The sequence below is a fragment of the Tamandua tetradactyla genome, chromosome 8, assembly GCF_023851605.1.
Source record: "Tamandua tetradactyla isolate mTamTet1 chromosome 8, mTamTet1.pri, whole genome shotgun sequence".
In the NCBI taxonomy this organism is placed as follows: Eukaryota; Metazoa; Chordata; class Mammalia; order Pilosa; family Myrmecophagidae; genus Tamandua; species Tamandua tetradactyla.
This window is the reverse complement of record NC_135334.1, coordinates 61562375-61583292: the sequence shown is the minus strand read 5'-3', so window position 1 is coordinate 61583292 and position 20918 is coordinate 61562375. Positions and strand designations below refer to the sequence as shown.

General features: G+C 35.9%; 1 long non-coding RNA gene across 15 annotated transcripts in view; it reads left to right on the top strand.

Annotated features, from left to right (window-relative positions):
* LOC143644429 (uncharacterized) overlaps positions 1 to 20918 on the top strand; it is a 70654-nt gene that overhangs the window by 8744 nt on the left and 40992 nt on the right. For 4 of the 15 annotated variants that reach the window (XR_013156700.1, XR_013156703.1, XR_013156702.1 and 1 more), the window contains 3 exons: positions 2133 to 2234; positions 7201 to 7276; positions 11038 to 12212. This is a non-coding gene — a long non-coding RNA (uncharacterized LOC143644429). The other 11 variants (XR_013156691.1, XR_013156690.1, XR_013156693.1 and 8 more) reach the window with 9 other exon arrangements.

Below are 20918 nucleotides of genomic sequence, written 5' to 3'. Positions count from 1 at the left end.
AAGGAATAAACTTCCAAGGCTAGACAAAATAGCTGCCAGGTAAATTGTTCTCTACTGTTTAAGTTAACATCTTTCGAACAGCGTGCATAGTACAAGACCCAGTACAGAGTGACTCCCCAAATCTCAAAAGTTTAGTCTAGTCCCATGAAACATAAATACACTGAGAACATCAAGTATAGGGCAAACAGCCTTATAAGTAGCATTCCAGCAGGAAAAGAAGAGAACTAGGCTCTGCCTCTGGACTTGTCCACCAGCATCTAGCTGGTCCTTTCCTGGGTATCAGACGTGGGCTGCTGGGCTCTCAACTCCTTGTATTCAATAACTTTCTCTCCAGTAGCTTCTTTTGTTTGTTTCAGAAAGAATCATGTTTAAAAAATAAATCAAAACAAAAAGGATAAATGTTTAATCACTGAACAGAACTTAATACGGTTGATATTTGGGTATCTAATTGTCCAGTTTTTTCTAGGCATACTGATACTTTTTAAACTATTTTAAATTCCAGAAATGAAGTTATTCTCTACCCATTACTTTGTAATAGCCAGTATATTTGGCAACTTGTTTATTTTCTCATATTAAATAATTATGTTAATTTGCTATTTATAAAAAAAAAAGTTTAGAAAAAGCCTGATTTTATGTCCAGGTTGGTACCTGTTCCTAGCAAATATAAGATTCTAGCATTCGCCTAACATTTCAACTGTATGGGGGAATTTTAATGTTGTTAATATTATTATCTTAGTACTTGCTCAGTAGTCTAAGATAAGGAATAAACTTCATATAGACTGTTCATTTATGTGCCTGAACCTTACTTTACTTTTCAGTAATAGTTATCTAGGGTATAGTCCACTTAAAACACATTCAACAATTAGCAGGTAACTGGAAAGTAGTTCCTCTGATGACACCAGCAAGTATATAGCTGTTAAAATATTTGTGTTTTAGTTGAGGTCAAAAAGAGAACTGCAGCTTATCTGCCACACTGTATTTGTTTATACTATTATATATAATGATGGATAAATCCATTTAAGATCACCATGTGATCATGGAAGCTTTAGTAATAGAAAGATGTGAGTTTGAATCTCCACCATTGCATGACTTTGGTATATTCACCATACTGGAATGTTTAATCTATAAAAACAATATGTACCTACTTCATTGAGTTGTCCTAAAAATTAAGGAAATATATAGAAAATGTTTAACAATAAGCACCCGAAAAGCAAAGTAATATAGTGGCTTAGAATATAGACTCTGGAACCAGACAGCCTAGGTTGAGATAACGTTTCTGCCTATTACTGTGTTGACTTTATTAGCAAGTTATTTAACTATGCCTCAGCTTTGTCTGTGAACTCTTTCTCGTGGAGTTGCAATAAGGCTTTAATGAACATGTAGAATGCAATTACATGTGAGAGCACATTTATTTGAGTCAAGAAAAGTTTTTGCACTACTCACTATAGATTGAGATTCACTAAGAAGTAAATGCATATATTCTCTTTAAAGACTAAATATTTTGTTTTATAATGACGAGTATCATTTTCTCTATCTTAGAGGTTATATAACTTTTATAACAGTTGTAACTGTTAAAATAGAGTAATGTGTGTGTTTATATATACACATGATATGCAGTTAACTGAAAAATATTATCACTGACAATTTGAAGATTGAGATAACGAAAGGATTGCAAAAGTATTATAAAAACCGTTTGCATGGTTTGGTCTGCGAATACCTGAACTGAGTTCAAGCTGTATGGCTTGCTTGAAGAATGTTAGAGCTGTAAGAACTCCAAAAGCATAACTAAGTGGAAAGAATTGCTTTGGAAACAAGCCTGGCTTCTGGGTTCCTGCTCTGATAATAACTATGCTGTTAACTTAGGCAAATTTAATTTCTAAATGTTTCTTTATCTTTAAAATTGGTAGATTTTTGGTTCCCGACTTAGATACTGCTTAGAAATCTGAGTATGAGGTCTGGAAATCTGCATTTTTAATAAGCTCACCAAGTGATTAGTCCCCACCTAATTCACTCCCTAACTTTGGTTGAAAGCACTGAAGAAAAATAACTTGCTGAAATCAGACCTCTAAATATAGGGCCTCTCTTCTTTTTGAGTGTGTTTCTAACTCAGTATTCTTTCTATTGTACTCTAGTACTTATGTTTGCTACAGTACCAAGACAAGATCTCCCAATTTTTAAAATGTTCCAATGCGAACAAGATTGTGACTGTCACATGAATAATACCAGCCACATGAGTAAGTATTGCTTATATAGAAAGGTGTGATAAAATTCTTGCAGGGAAATGAAATTCAAATTACATGATCCATTCCATGTTCTCATCTAAAGCATTTGATAAAAAAAAAATTTTAAGAAGCAGCCCTTCAGTACTTTATTACAGACATCCTAAGTATCAGTATTTTGGGGGCAGAGTCTCAATCAGCTCTAAATCTCTTTCTTTCATTTGCAAGAAATTATTAAGTAATTATCAAGTACAAGGCCCTCTATATGATTATTCTTAACCTCTTTAGTGTCACAGACCCTTTTATCAATCTAGTGAAGTCTGTGGACCACTTTTCAAATAAAATGGTTTTAAATGCATTGGATTGTAAAAGAAATAACATTGAAACAGTTTTTTAAATTTTAACATTTTGATATAGTAATACGTGCTTAACTCATTGTTAACATCTAGCAGTGACTACTAACTTCTGTAATTTTAAGTAATGTAAATGATATTTCAAGTGATCTGCAACAACTGTAATGCATTATGAAAATGTCAGTTCAATTGTGGCACTGTCACAGATACTACTAAAACTACTGGCTTTATTGCCTACATTCACTTTATTAGAGGTTATTGAAAATATAGATATAATTTTTCTGCATCAGAATTCACAGATCCTCTGAATTTTATCCGTGAACCTCAGAGTAAGAACCCTGGTTCAACTTTTTAGTGATAGGATTTCTGTTGTTTTCACTATCTATCCATGGTCTGATTAAGATTTTTAGACCCAAGTACTGAAAAATTTGTGATGTCTTACCCCATATAATTCAAAGATACTAAATTCCATTTGTTTAATTTAGGATATGGGAGGTGGGGTTACTTTGCTGAATATAATTCAAAGATACTAAATTTCATTTGTTTAATTTAGGATATGGGAGGTGGGGTTACTTTGCTGATGTCTGAAAGTATGATGCAAGCTTGTCTAGATCCACTACACCTAACACCATACTGAGGGTTCAACATTAGTAAGACAAATTGAATATTTCCCATGAGGAGTTCATTATTCTAGAGAACATTAAGTCATCAAGGTACAATATAAGGTACTATAGTAGGGACTAAATGCTCTTTTTGCTCCATAATAAATGTACAAATGTGATCATTTTTTTGTAACCTGGAGAGTTAGCATCCTCAAAATGGTTCTGCTAGATTATAAACTAGGATTTATAAAGGATTTTTAAAGGATTTTTATCTACCTTTAAAAGGATTTTTATCTACCTTTAAAAGGATTTTTATCTACCTTTGCTTTGTGTATTGTATCTGATGTATTCCAAAAGCCTAGGCCACTAAACAAGGAACTGCTTCCTCTGTCTTCCTTTTAAGGGAAAAAAAAAAAGAAAAGAAAAAGGAGTGGGAGTGTCTCAGACCTGAGTATCTCAGTTATCTCTTTGCACAAAAGAGAACTACCATTTGGCTCAAGGCTACAAATGGGGTCTTTTCTCACATTTCCCAAAGAGACACAAGAACCATACAAAACAAACCAGGTGACAAAAATTCTCTTGGGCACATCTTTAAAAGTTTTTATTTAAAAATGGATCTTTTAAAGCTTTATAGATAAACTGTAGTTGATGCCGCCACAATAATTTTATTTGCTTTACCTTCACAGTGTAATCTAGCATTACTCATCAAGAAGAAAAACTTTAACATTATTTATAACTAATAGGGTTTTTTAATTACCCCATTTTCACACAGCTAGTTTGCTTGTTTACTTTTGCATGGGCAGGCACTGGGAATCAAACCCAGGTCTCCAGCATGGTAGGTGAGAGCTCTGCCTGCTGAGCCACCATGGTCCACCCAACACACAGTCAGCTTTGAAGGCAGTAATGCAGTTTAGACAAAAGCTTCATTGTTTAGATTAAGGAAATGCTAATAAAAGTAAAGAGTGACTAAGCCCTTTTGATCGACAAGAAAAGCATTAGACCAATGTCTCTTGAGTACAGTTAATGCATAATACAAATTATTTCAGTTCTGACTTGGAAGGATTTATGTTGATGATCATAACTTGAAGAGAGATAGATAATAGGTATTTGCCATGGCTATCTGTATCTTTGAGTAGAATGTAGGCATTCAAAAAAGGATCTCTTACCACTAGGGAAAGTGTACAATTCTACATTTATTTTAGGTGCATTATCTCTTTTCAAGATTATTGAAATTGCTTAATAACTGGGACCACTTCTTTCACTGTTTGCAAGTTAATATCTTAAAGAACAGCATTGATCATGTTACTCGCTTGAGAGAATGGCTCCCATGCGGGAGACCTGGGTTCGATTCCCAGGCCATGCACCCTCCCCCCAAAACAAACATACATGCAAAATGTGAACAAAATTCCCTATGATATGCATATTGTATATCTGCCTGTGTGTATATGTATAGATACAGAAATACATATATGTAGGGAGACACATTTGAGAAAAAGAATGGCCTTCCTATGCAAAGTTCTCATCAGCGCTATCAAAGCTTCCATGATTTGTGTCAAACTTTTTTTTTGATATATTTAAAACTTTATTAAATAAAAAAAACTTTATTAAAGTCATCTAAATAAATGGAGACCTATTCCATGCACTTGAATGCAATGAAAATTTTGCAAACATGCCATTTCTTCCCAAATTTTACTGTAAATTCAATGTAACCCAGTCAGAATTGTACCTTAATTATTTAAAGAGCTCAAAAACATCATTCTAAATGTTTTATGGAAGTATATTTACAAACAACTAATTTTCCTTTTTTTTAAAGCTCATTTTAAACTATTCTCAACTAACTTTAGACTCTGGCCAAATTGAATGTTCCCAATAAACAATTCATGACTCCCCATCTCCAGGCTTTTACTTGCTCTGTTCCTTTTGTACAAAATGCTTTTATCTCATCTGTATATCCAAGCAATTTCAAGCCTTCAAACCCAATGCATAAACAAACTCCAAAAATCTTTCCTAACCCCTTTCCTCCAACATAGATTTGAAGTAATATCTCCCTTTTCAGAACTCTATCACTTTTTATCTCTTTTGACAGTTATCACATTCAGCTTTAAATAGCTATACTATACCTTGAATTCTCAGGAGAACTAATGGATCTATAGAAGCTAGCTCAGTTCTTTGCGCACAGTCAGAGCTTTGAAAACGTTAGTAAAATGAATAAATATTTCCCATCGCTAAAATTCATTGTTCTGTTGGAGAAATAGTTTGGGAGCTCTAGACTAGAGAAAGAACAATCAGTGTAGTGCCCGGAAATATAAAATCTCTTTCTAAATACTTAAATCTCCAAACACTTGAAACTACTAGTTAATGTTTACAAGAATACAGTTATTTTTGCTTATTATTCTTTTGGCTGTTTTTCCTTTGTGCAAACTTTATTGGCCATGTATTTTAGCCTTTGTTTCATGCTTACTTTTTTTTTTTTTAACTTTTTTTATTGTATAATAGAACATATATACAAAGCAAAGAACGAAAAAAACAATAGTTTTCAGAGCACTCTTCAACAAGTAGTTACAGGACAGATCCCAGGGTTTGTCATAGGCTAACATACCATCATTTTTCCTTCTAGCTGCTCCAAAATATAGGAGGCTAGAAGGAATAATTATTTTTTTTATCATTGCAATCAACTTTTTTTTTATGAAAAATAACATATATACAAAAAAACATTAAATTTCAAAGCACAGCACAACAATTAGTTGTAGAACAGATTTCAGAGTTTGGTATGGGTTACAATTCCACAATTTTAAGTTTTTACTTTTAGTTGCTCTAAGATACTGGAGACTAAAAGAAATATCAGTTTGATGATTCAGCAATCATATTCGTTTGTTAAACCCTACCTTCTCTGTATAACTCCACCATCACCTCTGGTCTTGCCATCCCACTCTTTAGGGGTATTTTGGCTCTAGCCATTCTGAATTTTTTATGTTGGAAGAAGCTGTCAGTAATATGCGATAGGGAGATGGAACTAGTTGTTGTTCTGAAGAGGCTGGCTCCTCTGCATTTTAGGACGTATCTGGTCCAGGGAACCATCTGGAGGTTGTAGGTTTCTGGAAAATTATCCTAGTATATGGGACCTTTGTAGAATCTCATATATTGCCCTAAGTGTTCTTTAGGATTGGCTGGAATGTTTTTGGTTGGGGGTTGGCAAGTATGACAGGTAGCAATGTCTTACTGAAGCTTGCATAAGAGTGACCTCCAGAATAACCTCTCAACTCTATTTGAACTCTCTTAGCCACTGATACTTTATTAGTTATACCTCTTTTCCCTCTTTTGGTCAGGATGGAATTGTTGATCCCACAGTGCCAAAGGCCATACTCATCGCTGGGATCATGTTTACTTTTTCAGTGGTAGTTTAGGTAACTATGGTTTTTCATGTCATTGCTTTAATATAGCCTTTGATTAAGGTTCACTGATTAGGTGGGGACCTTTTATGTGTCAGAATTTGTAGTGATTAGTACATTTCTCATGTGCCACAAAACAGTGAACTTAAGTTTTGACCAACACAGAAGAGTTCTGTTTTATGACTTCCCTACCTTCTGAGTTTTCTAGGGCAAACTTTATCTCAAGTATCCTGACTTGTGTGACTTGATATCACACGTTGTGTCAGCTATATCCTGATTTGAAATTTGGAACATATTGTCTCCATAAATAGACTGGAAATTGAAAGAATACTGGATTAGAAATCCCCCATTTTATAGATGAGATACAAAGTTGTTAAGAAGTGATTAGACTTGAGTTAACTGGTTTCTAATCTATAAATCAGGTCTTCAGAATCACATCCCGAAGTTCTATTATACCGTATTGACTGTTGTACATTCTAAGCTGTAATTCTGACCTTACAGCTCTTGTTTCTACTCTTGCCTGTTCTCCTTAAAAGGGGAGGAAGAATAAGGCAGTGTCATTCGTTATGATGTAGTGGACTTAGAGAATAACATTTACTATGATTCTTATATAAATCATTCTTTTAAAAACTTCCAGATCAAATGTGGATATTATCACCTTGCTACTTTGGTGCAGCTCCAAAATATTTGAAAAATATACTTCCCGTACTGCAGTAAGTGAACATGCTTGAGTTTAAAATTTAGAATTTACTTAAAAAAATTTTTTTATTGTAAAATATGACATATGTACAAAACAATATATTTCAATGTACATTTTAACAAGTAGTTTTAGAAAAATTTCAGGATGGGTTAGAGTTTCACCATTTCAGGTGTTTCCTTCTAGCTGCTCTAAGACATTGGAGACTAAAAAAGAAATATCAGTATAATAATTCAGTAGTCATACTTATTTGTTAAATCCTATCTTCTCTGATACAAGTCCTTCTCCTCTGATCCTTCTACTCTTTAGTGATATTTGGGCAATGGCCATTCTAACTTCTTTATGTTAAAAAGGGTTGTCGATATTATGGGGAAGGGGGATGCAATTCGTTGATACTCTTGGAGAAACTGTCAACTCTGGGTTTCAGGGCTAGAATTTACTTATTTATTTATTTATTTATTTATTTATTTATTTATTTTTTGCTTATAAAAGGGGAAATTTAATAAGTTACTAGTTTATAGTTCTAAGCCTATAAAAATGTCCAAATTAAGTCATCCAGGGAAGTATACCTTAATTCAAGGAGGGCTGATGGGTCAGGAATACCTCTGTTGCTGGAAAGTCATGTGGCTGGCATCTACTGGTCCCTTGCTCCTGGGCTCCGTTACTTTCAGCCTCTATTCCTGTGGGGGTTCCTCACCTTGCTTCCCTGGAACTGGCTTTCATCTCTTGGCTTCCCTTGGCTCTCTCCTGGTTCTGTTTTGCTTAACATCTCATGGCAACACCTGCTGTGCTTTGAGCATCTCCAAACATCCATGTCTCTCTGTTCTATATGTATCCGCATCTGTCAGCTCTGCTCTGAAATTTCTGTTGGCTCTGAGGTATCTGTCATATCTCTAAGCTTTGTCCTTTCTTTTTGTTGTTGTTGGTCTGCAGTATAATTTTTTAAAACTTTTTTTATTAAGTATAACATGTATATAAAGAAAAGGGGGGAAAAAAGCAATAATTTTCAAAGTACACTTCAGTAAGTAGGTACAGAACAGACTTCAGAGTTTATTATGGGTTACCATTCCACTATTTCAGATTTTTCCTTCTATCTGCTCCAAAACCCTAGAGACTTAAATATTTTTTTCTTTTTTGTGAAAAATAACATATATGCTAAAAAGCAATACATTTTGAAGCACATCACAACAGTTAGTTGTAGAACAGATTTCAGAGTTTGGCATGGGTTACAATTCCACTGTATTTATTTATTTATTTATTTATTTATTTATTTATTTATTTATTTATTTATTTATTTATTTATTTATTTATTTTTTGGCATGGGCAGGCACCGGGAATTGAACCTGGGTCTCAGGCATAGCAGGTGAGAATTCTGCCACTGAACCCCTGTCGCACCACCCAGTTCCACCAATTTAGGTTTTTACTTCTAGCTGCTCTAAGATACTGGAGACTAAAATATCAATATAATGATTCAACAATCATACTCATTTGTTAAACCCTACCTTCTCTGTATAACTCCACCATCACCTTTGATCGTTTTCCCACTCTTTAGGGGTGTTTGGGCTATGCACATTCTAACATTTTCATATTGGAAGGGGCTGTGGATAATATGGGATAGTGGGATAGAACTAGTTGATGTTCTGGAGACACTGGCACCTCTGCATTTCAGGACTTACCTGGTCTGGGGACCCATCTGGAAGTTGTAGTTTTCTGGAAAGTTACCCTAGTGCATGGAACCTTTGTAGAATTTTATATAATGCTCTAGGTGTCCTTTAGGGATTGGCATAAATGATTTTGGTTGGGGTTTGGCAAGCTTTGATAGATAGCAATATCTAACTGAACCTTGTGTAAAAGTGACCTCCAGAATAGCCTCTCAACTCTATTTGAACTCTCACAACCACAGATACTTTATTTGTTATACCTCTTTCCCCCCTTTTGGTCAGGATGGCATTGTAGGTCCCATGGTGCCAGGACCAGACTCATCCCTTGTAGTCATTTCCCGTTCCACCAGGGAGACTTTCACCTCCCCAGGTGATATGTCCCACATGAGGGGGAGGGCAAAGATTCCACTTGCAGAGTTGGGCTTGGAGAGAGAGAGGCCACATCTGAGCAACAGAAGAGGTCCTCCAGCAGTAATTCTTAGGCATAGCTATAGGTAAGCTAAGCTTCTCCACTGCATACATAAACTTCACAAAAGCAAGCCTCGAGATTAAGAGCTTGGCCCATTGATTTGGGCATCCCTAATGTTTGACACAGTATCAGGGGTTTCCCCAGTGGTGAAGTTTAATAGTTCTATATTTCTTCTCCCATCCCTACAATTTTATTTTAAAATATATTTACCTTTGCTCTTCACAATAATGAATACTCACACAGTCCTTTCCAACTGAATATTCTGAAAGCCTAAATATATATTGATAAAGGCCTTACCGAAAAGGGAGGGAATAGGGGAATTATGAATTTGTTTTAAAATTCCTTGGTTGCAGTTTAAGTATTGGGCAATTTTTTTTTTTTTTTTTTTTTTTCTAAGGAAAGACAGATAGAAGGAAGGAAGGATAGAAGGAAGGAAGGAAGGAAGAAAGGGAAACATCTTTAAACATTTTCTTGTTTTATTGTATTTTGTTTTTCCGTTTTTTGTTACATGGGCTGGGGCCGGGAATCGAACCGAGGTCCTCCGGCATAGCAGGCAAGCACTTTGCCCGCTGAGCCACCGCGGCCCGCCAGTATTGGGCAATTACTTTGGACTCTTACTCCAAAAAAAGGAAGACAGTACTAGCGAACCGCTATTAAAATAGACTAATGTTTGAAAGAGCACAAAGCCGGCCCATAAAACATGCACATATCCATTTCAGAATAACGCCCTTTTGGTGCTTCCACACATGTAAAATCAGAAATAGGCAGTTAAATAGCGTTTCATTTTACAGATAAGAAAACTGGATACCAAGGAAGCAAAGCCTGGCATGACCTCTGCCGATATGGAGCTGTTTATAGGCTTTGTCTTCCCTACTTAGTGTGAGAATTCATTAATTTCACTGCAGAAATACTATTGGATCACAGTATGTTGTTCTAGATCCAGCTGGGAATATTAATATACAGTATAAGGGCCTTATTGCTATTCTAAACTGCAAAAAATTCTGAATCCTGAATCACATCTGGTTCTCAGGATTTATAATAAGGGACTATGACCATGTAGTTATTTCCTTTCCACAGCAGTATCTAGGTGATTTGGTGCTTAGAAGTATAAACACAGTGACCATATGTCCCAGACTGTACAGATGGTTTTAATTTCAAATATTCTTTTAAACTTGGTATCCTTGTGTAGGCCACATGGCCCAATTAGGTTTTCAAAATAATTATAAAGATATGTTCGTGAATAAACCACCTAACATTTATCTGGAAAAGGTAGAGCCAGTGACTAATTGCAGACCAATTTAGAGAGTTAGAAAAACACTTTTAAAATTCATGATGCTACCTCAAGGTTGACCATATTGTCTGAGAAGCAACTTTATTCTACCTTATTCTCCTTCCCTTTCTTTACAATGCTACAGAATTACAGGCTCATAAACCAATAAGCTGCATTTAGCAGCCAGATGATATTCTTACCAGTAGATATTATACTGATTGACTTATGTTTTCTTGTGCCTGGCACACACAGTAAGCATGCAATTAACGTTTAATAGATAATGAAGTTGTTAAATTATAAAACGTTTATGAATTGCTTAGTTCTTCAAGTACTAATTTACTTGCATTACCCCTTATCACCTGATACTTTTGAAACAGATTTCACATTTGTCAAGTGGACTGATTGAGACAAATGAGGGAACAGAACGTTTCTTGTTGAAATCCTGCCTGGCCCCTACAGGAGACTGAATGGGAGTCCTTGATTTTCAGTGCATCAGAACTAACCATCCAGACCAGTCCAAGAAAGGAACAGGTAGAGTGGGCCATAATACTTGAGAATAAAATACTACTTGTTGATAGCTGAGCTTTATGTCATCAAGTATTTAATGCCATGTCCCTAAAGCCATTATTGTAACACTTAAAGGAAACCTGCAAAATGTCTCCAGAATGACTTGGTTTTTGGTGAAATTAATTGTTCTGCTTTAGGATCTGATTATGATAACCGCAACCAAGAAAATACACTTTTGTCAAGGCTATTCCACCCTCAATTACTATAAACAACGAAAACAACCTCTACAGTTGGTCAAGTAGAGCTATATCCCTGAGTCTATTTTCCTGTTACCTGGTGTCATGGTCAGGTTCATGTGTCAGCTTGGCCAGGTGGTTGGGCAAGTGCTGGCCTGTCTGTTGGTATGAGGACATTTCATAGAATATAGAATTAAATCATGATCATGTCGGGTACATCCACAGCTGATTGCATTTGTAATCAGTCAAGGGGAGTGTCTTCTGTAATGAGGGACATTTAATCTAATCATTGGGAGCCTTTTAAGGAGGTTTCAGAAGAGACAGTCTCTTTTCCTGCTGTGGCTGGTGAGCCTCTCCTGTGGAGTGTGTCCGGACCATTCATTGGAGTTGTCAGCTTCAGCCTGCCCTATGGATTTTGGACTCTACATTCCCATTGTTACATGAAACACTTTTATAAATTTTATATCTATGGATATTTCCTGCTGATTGTTTCTCTAGAGAACCCTAACTAATACAGCTGGTTAAGTTTTCCATCATCAGCCACACCTCTAGGAAAGAACGAAAAAGGTCTCCTCTTACACATTAAAACACTGATGTTCATAATAGAATATTGAGATAGGTTGCTTTCATACTTAGCCCACACTTAAATCTATCCGTACCCTCTCCCCTCTTTTATTTACCCATTATGTTCGTATACAACTAACTATATTGCGTGTATGACCATTAAGTTGTACGTTTCTTTGAGAGCTGGAGCTATTACGTTTATTTTCATATTTCCTTCTGTGCCTAAAACAGGGCTTTTGTTTCTTCAGCAGATGTTTATAATGACTATCCAGAAGGTGCCAGATAATATACTAGGTAGATTCTGGAGATAACAAGATAAATAAAACAGGTATGCCATTGGGCTTCTGACAGTCTTGTGGGGGAGAGATGGAAAGATTTATTTATAAGCCAAAAAGCTGCAGTATAATATAACTATTGTAAGGCAAGAACAATTAATTTCACATTTGATAACTATCCAGTATCAACAAATAGATATGTGGGTTGAATGGATATGGTTGTATAAATGGCATATTACTGAGAAAATACTGAGTAAGAACTGTATAGACCTTGAATAAGACATAGTAGTAGTTATGCGTAGGAAGGGAGAAATACTTGATTTTAGGTAAGCTATCAAGCAGGACGCTTTTTTCATTTATCTCCGTTCTGGAGTTAAACATGTAACCTTCAAAACGGGTAACGCATTTGTTCTCATGCAATCCAGTGGTTTGGCTCTAATCCCTCTCATAAGTTACAATTTTAGTGTCAGTATTAATTTTTCACCAATTTTTTATAGTTCTCACTTCTAATTTTCCATTTTTCATTTGTTGCAATCAGTACCAACCTTAACCTTGAGCAGAATAAGGGATTTCCAGGTCTAAGAGGACTAAACAGTGTTGTTTTCAAAAATATCTCCTCAGTAGATATTCAGTTACTAAAGTAAGCATGTTATTTTTTTATTAGACCAATATTGCATTACAGTTACCTCTGGGCAAAAAATTTGAGAGAGAGCAATGGTTGTGAAATTTCCTGTTTCTCCTTTTCTTAAAATTTTTGTTTTTAAATTTATATACATTAAGATTCTCCCCTTTTGGTGTATACTTCTGTTCATTTTGATAAATGCATAGTCTTATAACCATCACCAAATCAAGATACAGAACAGTTCCATCACCCCTAAAATATCCCTTATGCTGCCCCTTTTATCATTCTTGCGGTTAAAATAATCATTTTATTTTTTTCGAAATAAGGTAATATTTAAATGTTCCATGTCCAGTTATTCTTTATTCAAAACATTATGCCTTTCTGAGCTGACTGTACCTTTTCTAATAAGCCCCTGTAAAAACATAGATATTCAAGGAGGAGTTAAATCATTACACCATCATTGATATCAGCACCTTAGTTTGTAATTCAAACTGTCGAAAGCAATTAGGATCCAAAAAAGGTGAAGACTGTGTATTGAGTTAGAAAGAGGATGGGGGCCAGAGGCCAGGGGAGATGATTAGGTCCTGACAGTTGAGCAGTAGTGAATGGAAGGTTAGTTCTGGGTGGTGTGTTCTGAGTAGTGTAATAAGCTCTGGGAGTTTCAAAGATAGGAGACACCAAGAAAAAAGGAGATGAGCCCTAAAGAGAGTGACCTTTCAAGAAAGACTGGTCTATCTTTATTTGGAGCTAAAGAGCTGGATTCCAGTACTGATTCTGTGAGTAACTTATTTTTTAAATTGCTTCCCCTTTCTAGGCCTCAATTTCATCATCTGTAAGATAATAAGGCTGAACTAAGTGTATTCTAGGATCAATTTCAGCTTCAATATTCTCAGCTAGAGAAGGGGAATTTATTAAGTTACAAGTTTACAGCTCTAAGGCCATAAAAATGTCCAAACTAAAGCATTTAAAGAAAGATACCTTGACTCAAAATGTTTTTGTTAGCTTTGTTTGTTTTTACCTTTGAGGTTCTGTCCTCCAGTTTTAACTGGAGAAGCACATCTATAGATAGCAATAATAAAATTCTAGCAATCATTATCACCTCTTAAAATTGCATTGTTTGATGTCAGATGATCCAGAGCAAAGTTAAGACTGATTTGAATTGGGCTCAAGTGGACATAGCTCTCTGACCCTCAGTCTTCTCATGATTATGTGTACTCTAAATCTCTTTGTAGTTTTCACATTTGATTAATCATTAAACCTATTAAAGTTCCTAAGTGTTGGAGAGTTTCTTCTATTCTCACTTCCTCTGGGTCTGTAGCTATTATTCTTCTGATTTGGTTTTTTGTTTGTTTATCTATTTTTATTACCCACCATTCATTTAGAACCTTCTATGTGCCAGAACTTTTTTTTCTATACATGTCTTTATTACTTGTCTAACTTTACACTGGATAAAAGGGATATCAGTCACAAGGTTTTTACAAACCCACAGTCAAAAGATAAAATCTATATAGTTATACAATTGTTAACAAAGATCAAGGCTACTGGGTTGCAATTCACCAATTTCAGGTGTTTCTTTTTGTCTGTTCTAATACACTAGAAACTTTAAAAATGTCTATATAATGGTTCAGTAGTCATAATCCTTTGTTAAATCCTAACTTGTCTGTCATAACTCCTCCCTCTCATTTGATTATTCTCTCACTCTTCAGGGATGTCTGGGTGTATTAGTTTGCTAAATGCTTCCAGAATGCAATATGCCAGACATGGAATGGCTTTTAAAAGGGGAATTTATTAAGTGACACATTTACAGTTCTAAGGCCATAAAAATGTTCAAACTAAGGCATCCAGAGAAACATACCTTGACTCAAAAAAGGCCAATGTCTGTCACATGGAAGGCATGTAACTGGTGTCTGCTGATCCTTGTTTCCGGTTCTATTGCTTCCAGCTTCTGATGCCTGAGGTTTCCTCTCTAAGCATCTGTGGGCGTTCACTTAGCTCCTCTGGGACACAACTCTGGGTTTTGGCTTGCTTAGCATCTCATGGGAAGGCACATGGCAGTGTCTACTGAGCTCTGCCCACGTCTAGGCATGTGCTCTCTCTGTTGGCACTCCAAGCATCTCCAAACCTCCATGTCTCTTTCAGCTATGAAGCAATTTCACCAAATGACTGCATCTGAGGTTTCTCCAAAATGTTTCCCCTTTTAAAGAACTCTAGTAAACTAATCAAGAACCACCTTGATTTTGAGGAGCTCCCATTTATTTCTTTCTTTCTTCAGTGCTCTTGCTTTAGGTTTAAGGTCCATATAACTGCCTCCAATTGTAAGATTCATAAGATATCTTCCTACATTTTCCTCTAACTGTTTTATGGTCTTAGACCTAATGTTTAGATCTTTGATCCATTTTGAGTTAACTTTTGTATAGGGTGTGAGATATGGGTCCTCTTTCATTCTTTTGCATATGGATATCCAGTTCTCTAGGCACCATTTATTGAAGAGACTGTTCTGTCCCAGGTGAGTTGGCTTGACTGCCTTATCAAAGATCTAATGTCCATAGATGAGAGGATCTATATCTGAGCACTCTATTCGATTCCATTGGTCGATATATCTATCTTTATGCCAAAACCATGCTGTTTTGACCACTGTGGCTTCATAATATGCCTTAAAGTCAGGCAGTGTGAGACCTCCAGCTTCATTTTTTTTCCTCAAGATACTTTTAGCAATTCGGGGCACCCTGCCCTTCCAGATAAATTTGCTTATTGGTTTTTCTATTTCCGAAAAATAAGTTGTTGGGATTTTGATTGTTATTGCATTGAATCTGTAAATAAATTTAGGTAGGATTGACATCTTAACTATATTTAGTCTTCTAATCCATGAACATGGTATGCCCTTCCATCTATTTAGGTTTAAGGTCCATCAAAGTTCTTTTGTGCATCAAAGAACTTCATCCAGAAAGTAGAAAGACAGCCTACACAATGGGAGACAATATTTGGAAACGACATATCAGATAAAGGTCTAGTATCCAGAATTTACAAAAAGATTGTTCAACTCAACAACAAAAAGACAGCCAACACAATTACAAAATGGGAAAAAGACTTGAACAGACACCTCTCAGAAGAGGAAATACAAATGGCCAAAAGGCACATGAAGAGATGCTCAATGTCCCTGGCCATTAGAGAAATGCAAATCAAAACCACAATGAGATATCATCTCATACCCACCAGAATGGCCGTTATCAACAAAACAAAAAATGACAAGTGCTGGAGAGGATGCAGAGAAAGAGGCACACTTATCCACTGTTGGTGGGAATGTCAAATGGTGCAACCACTGTGGAAGGCAGTTTGGCGGTTCCTCAAAAAACTGAATATAGAATTGCCATACGACCCAGCAATACCATTGCTAGGTATCTACTCAAAGGACTTAAGGGCAAAGACACAAACGGACATTTGCACACCAATGTTTATAGCAGCATTATTTACAATTGCAAAGAGATGGAAACAGCCAAAATGTCCATCAACAGACGAGTGGCTAAACAAACTGTGGTATATACATACGATGGAATATTATGCAGCTTTAAGACAGAATAAACTTATGAAGCATGTAATAACATGGATGGACCTAGAGAACATTATGCTGAGTGAGACTAGCCAAAAACTAAAGGACAAATACTGTATGGTCCCACTGATGTGAACCGACATTAGAGAATAAACTTGGACTATGTCATTGGTAACAGAGACCATCAGGAGTTAGAAATAGGGTAAGATAATGGGTAATTGGAGCTGAAGGGATACAGACTGTGCAACAGGACTAGATACAAAAACTCAAAAATGGACAGCACAATACTACCTAATTGTAATGTAATTATGTTAAAACACTGAATGAAGCTGCATCTGAGCTATAGTTTTTTTTGTTTGTTTTGTTTTTATATATATTTTTTGTATTTTTTATTTTTATTTTTTTCTCTATTATCATTTTATTTCTTTTTCTGTTGTCTTGCTATTTCTTTTTCTAAATCGATGCAAATGTACTAAGAAATGATGATCATACATCTATGTGATGATATTAAGAATTACTGATTGCATATGTAGAATGGAATGATTTCTAAATGTTGTGTTAATTTTTTTTTTAATTAAAAAAAAAAAGAACCACCTTGAATGGATGGAGGCACATCTCCACCTAATTAAAACCTCACACCTACAATTGGATGCATCACATCTCCGTGGAAATAGTCCAATCAAAGTTTGCACCCCACAATATTGAATCATGATTAAAAGAAACATGGCCGCGCTCACAAGATTGAATCAGGAAAAAGGACATGGCTTTTCTGGAGTACATAACAGCTTTAAATCAGCACACTGAGCAATGGCCATCTTAACTTCTTTGTGCTGGAAAGGGGTGTCAACTTTATGGAGTTGAGGAATGAAATTTGTTTATGTTCTTGGAGAGACTTGTACCTCCGGGTTAGCCTGTCTCAGGCTAAGAAGTCAGTACTGGAGATAACTCTGGTTATCATGGTAGCCTAGAAGTATAGAGATATCCCCTCCCTCCCCCCACCTCCCATTATTTTACAGTGCTGCCATCCTTTATAGGTTCTTTATAGATTTGGGAAAATGACAAAATGCCTCTTGAGCCATTAACGAGTAATCATGCTAAGTTTTCCTTTGATCAGAAATTGTATCTGTTTTAGTTTGCAAGCTGCCGGAAAAATGGCTTTTTTTGTTTGTTTGCCCAGACAGGCACTGGAAAGTGGGAACGGCTTTTAAAAGGGGGAATTTATTAAGTTGCTAGTTTACAGTTCTAAGGCCTTGAAAATGTTCAAATTAAACAAGGCTATAAAAATGTCCAATCTAAGGCATCCAGGGAAAGATACCTTGGTTCAAGAAGGCCAATGATGTTCAGAGTTTCTCTCTCAGCTGGAAAGGTACATGGTGAGATCTGCTAGCTTTCTTTTCAATGGTTTCCCCAGGGCTCTGTTCTTCTGTTGACTCTGTCATTTCTGGGGGCTCTCGTGGCTCTTGTGGCTCTCTAGCTTTTTCCAAAATGTTTCCCTCTAAAGGACTCCAGTAAGCAACCCCACCTTGAATGGGTGAAGACACATCTCCATGGAAACCATCTAATCAAATGTTACCACCCACAGTTGGGTGTGTCACATCTCCATGGAAACAATCAAAAGGATTCTACCCAGCAATATTAAATGAGGATTAAAGGTCATGGCTTTACTGGAGTACACAACAGATTCAAACTGCCACAGTATCCAACTTACTTTTAAGTTCGTTAATGTATACTGCAACCAAAAGATCAGCATCCTTTGCTGTTGCTTTGTCATTGTTGCTTCACTCTCTTTTGCCTTTCAAGTAAAATTTTAACTATTTGTTATAGGTTTCAAAGGCTCAAAGCATGAGCATCAGAAAAAAGATAAATGAGACCTCATCAAAATTTAAAACTTTTGTGTATCAAAGGACTTTATCATGAAAATAAAAAGACAACCTATACAATGGGAAAAAATACTTGAAAACCACATATCTGATAATGATTCTTTTAAGCTTTTTATTAAAGAAGTTGTGGATTTACAGAACAATCATGCATGAGATGCAGGGTTCCCACATACCACCCCACCACCAATATTGCCTTGGTGTGGAAAATTTGTTACAATTGATAATACTTCTTTTGTAATTCTATATATTTTTTTGGCTTGGGCATGCACCAGGAGATGAAACTGGATCTCAGGTATGGCAGGTGAGAATTCTGCCACTGAGCCACCATCACACCACCCTATAATTCTATTTTTAATAGTAGTTACGTTTGTTATAATTGATGAAAAGTTATTAAAGTAGTATACCATACTTCTTGTTCATAATTTATGTAGTTATTTTTCCCCATATTCCCAACCTATTATTATCATTATAATGATTTAATATCTGAGTATATGAAGAATTCCTACAACTCAACAGCCATAAGACAAACAGCCCAATTAGAAAATGGGCAAAAGGCTTGAACAGACATTTCTCCAAAGAAGATATACAAATGGTCAAGAAGCACATGAAAAGATGCCCAGCATCATTAGCCATTGGGAAAACGCAAATCAAAACCACAATGAAATAGCACATAACACCCACTAAAAACAGCTATTTAAAAAATGAAAAATAACAAGTGCTGGAGAGGATGTGGAGAAATAGGAATTCTCATTCATTGTTGGTAGGAATGTAAAATTGGTGCAGTCACTGTGAAAGACAATTTTCGAAGTTTCTTAGAAAATTAAGTATAGAATTCCCATATGACCCAGCAATCCCACTTCTAAGTATATACCCAAAAGAATTGAAAGCAGGATCTTGAACAGCTATTTGCACACTGATCTTTATTCACAATTGCCCAAAGATGGAAGCAACTTAAGTGTCCATCAACTGATGAACGGATAAACAAAGTAAGGTATATACGTACAATGCAATATTATTCAGCCATAAGAAGGAATGAAGTTCTGATACATTTGACAGCACAGTTGAGCCCTAAAAACATCATGTTGAGTGAAGTAAGCTAGGTTCAGAAGAACAGATATTGTATGATCTCATTGATAAGGAAATAATTAGAATAAGAAAAGGCTGTCCCTGATTTACAGCTGATTTACTCACTGAGAGTCCCATCAACCAAGCAAAGCTTTCTCCAGTTCCCTGCACTGCACTGCAACCTGGATGCCACTCCCATCAGAATTGTTTCCCTGTTTATTTCCCAGCTGCTCCCTGAAACCAAACTCTGGCCTTCATCATTTAAATGTTCCCTAACTGCTAATGAAAATAATGAAAATCAAAACTTTATAATGTAAAAAGAAGCCCCCGCCCAATATTCAATTTCTTTATACCTCCAGCCAGTTTTCTCTGTCCACTAAAACCCCTCACACAATAATCTCAATATCAACCCATATTTTCTCTAGCAATGTCTTGTTCATTGATATGCATTTCTGCACAGAAATAACTACCTTATGTGTGAGTATTTTCTGGTGACCTCAATTGCTGAGCCAGTGGTTCCTAGTGGCTAAAAACCACATTAAATACTATATCCTTTAGAAAGCCTCCCTCTCCCCAAGATATATTCTCCCTCCTTTCTGCTCAGAGTATTGCTAGGGTCCTTACTTTCCCTTAAAATGGAACCCATGGAGTCAGCTGTGTTTCAGAATTCAGAATTTCTCAGATTCTAGACAGGTTATAAGTATCTAAACTTGCTACATAATACTCCTCTAACAAAGGTTGGGGCAACATCTGTAATAAAACAAAATTTTTGAAACAAAATGTATGTGATATGTTTAAAAGCAAAAAAAAAAAGCCTCAAGTCACTTCAAGTCAATTCCAAATGAGTTCTAAAAAGTTCAGTTTTTAGAGCTTTTTGGATTTTGAAATTGAGGATACAGGCTTGGGATTTTGTGTAATTATTTCTTTGCCTGTCTGTGTCCAGGATGTCACCTCTGCCACCATATACCAAAGGAAATTGCCAAGTGTACCCCCTACCCCCCACATTAGCCATCCCCACTCTCAGCATTTTACATATTTATGGAATTTTACAAATAAAGAAGTTAAGGTTTGCCTCAGTGTTTATCTCAAGTGAGTAATTGGTAAATCTTTGATTTCTGTATGGAGGGATCCCTACCTACTTCCATTTCTACCTCTCCCCATTCAGAAACTCAAAACTCTGTTAAGCCAATGTCTTCTGTCAAATTTTAGCTGGGTAGAGAAAGATAATGAAAAAAACTGTCCTTGCTTCATAAGTGGAGAAGAATGAGATGTAAAACAAATATTTAAAATATTTCCAAAAAGGGCATGAGAACTACTCCAAAATGTTGTGAGGGTCAAGTTGCTGAAAGGAAAACAAAGTGCTGTATAAACTATGAAGTTTTCTAAATACCCATCAGAATCTTTCCTTGCTAACCAGAGAAGTTCTTTGGATGTGTATCTAATCCAATAGTGTTTTTCCTTTTACACATGGACAGCAAGACTGCATCTCATTCAGGCTTCTTACAGAAGAAACGAGTTGTTTACTACTATTGTTAAAGTGGAACACACACAGAGAGGAAGTT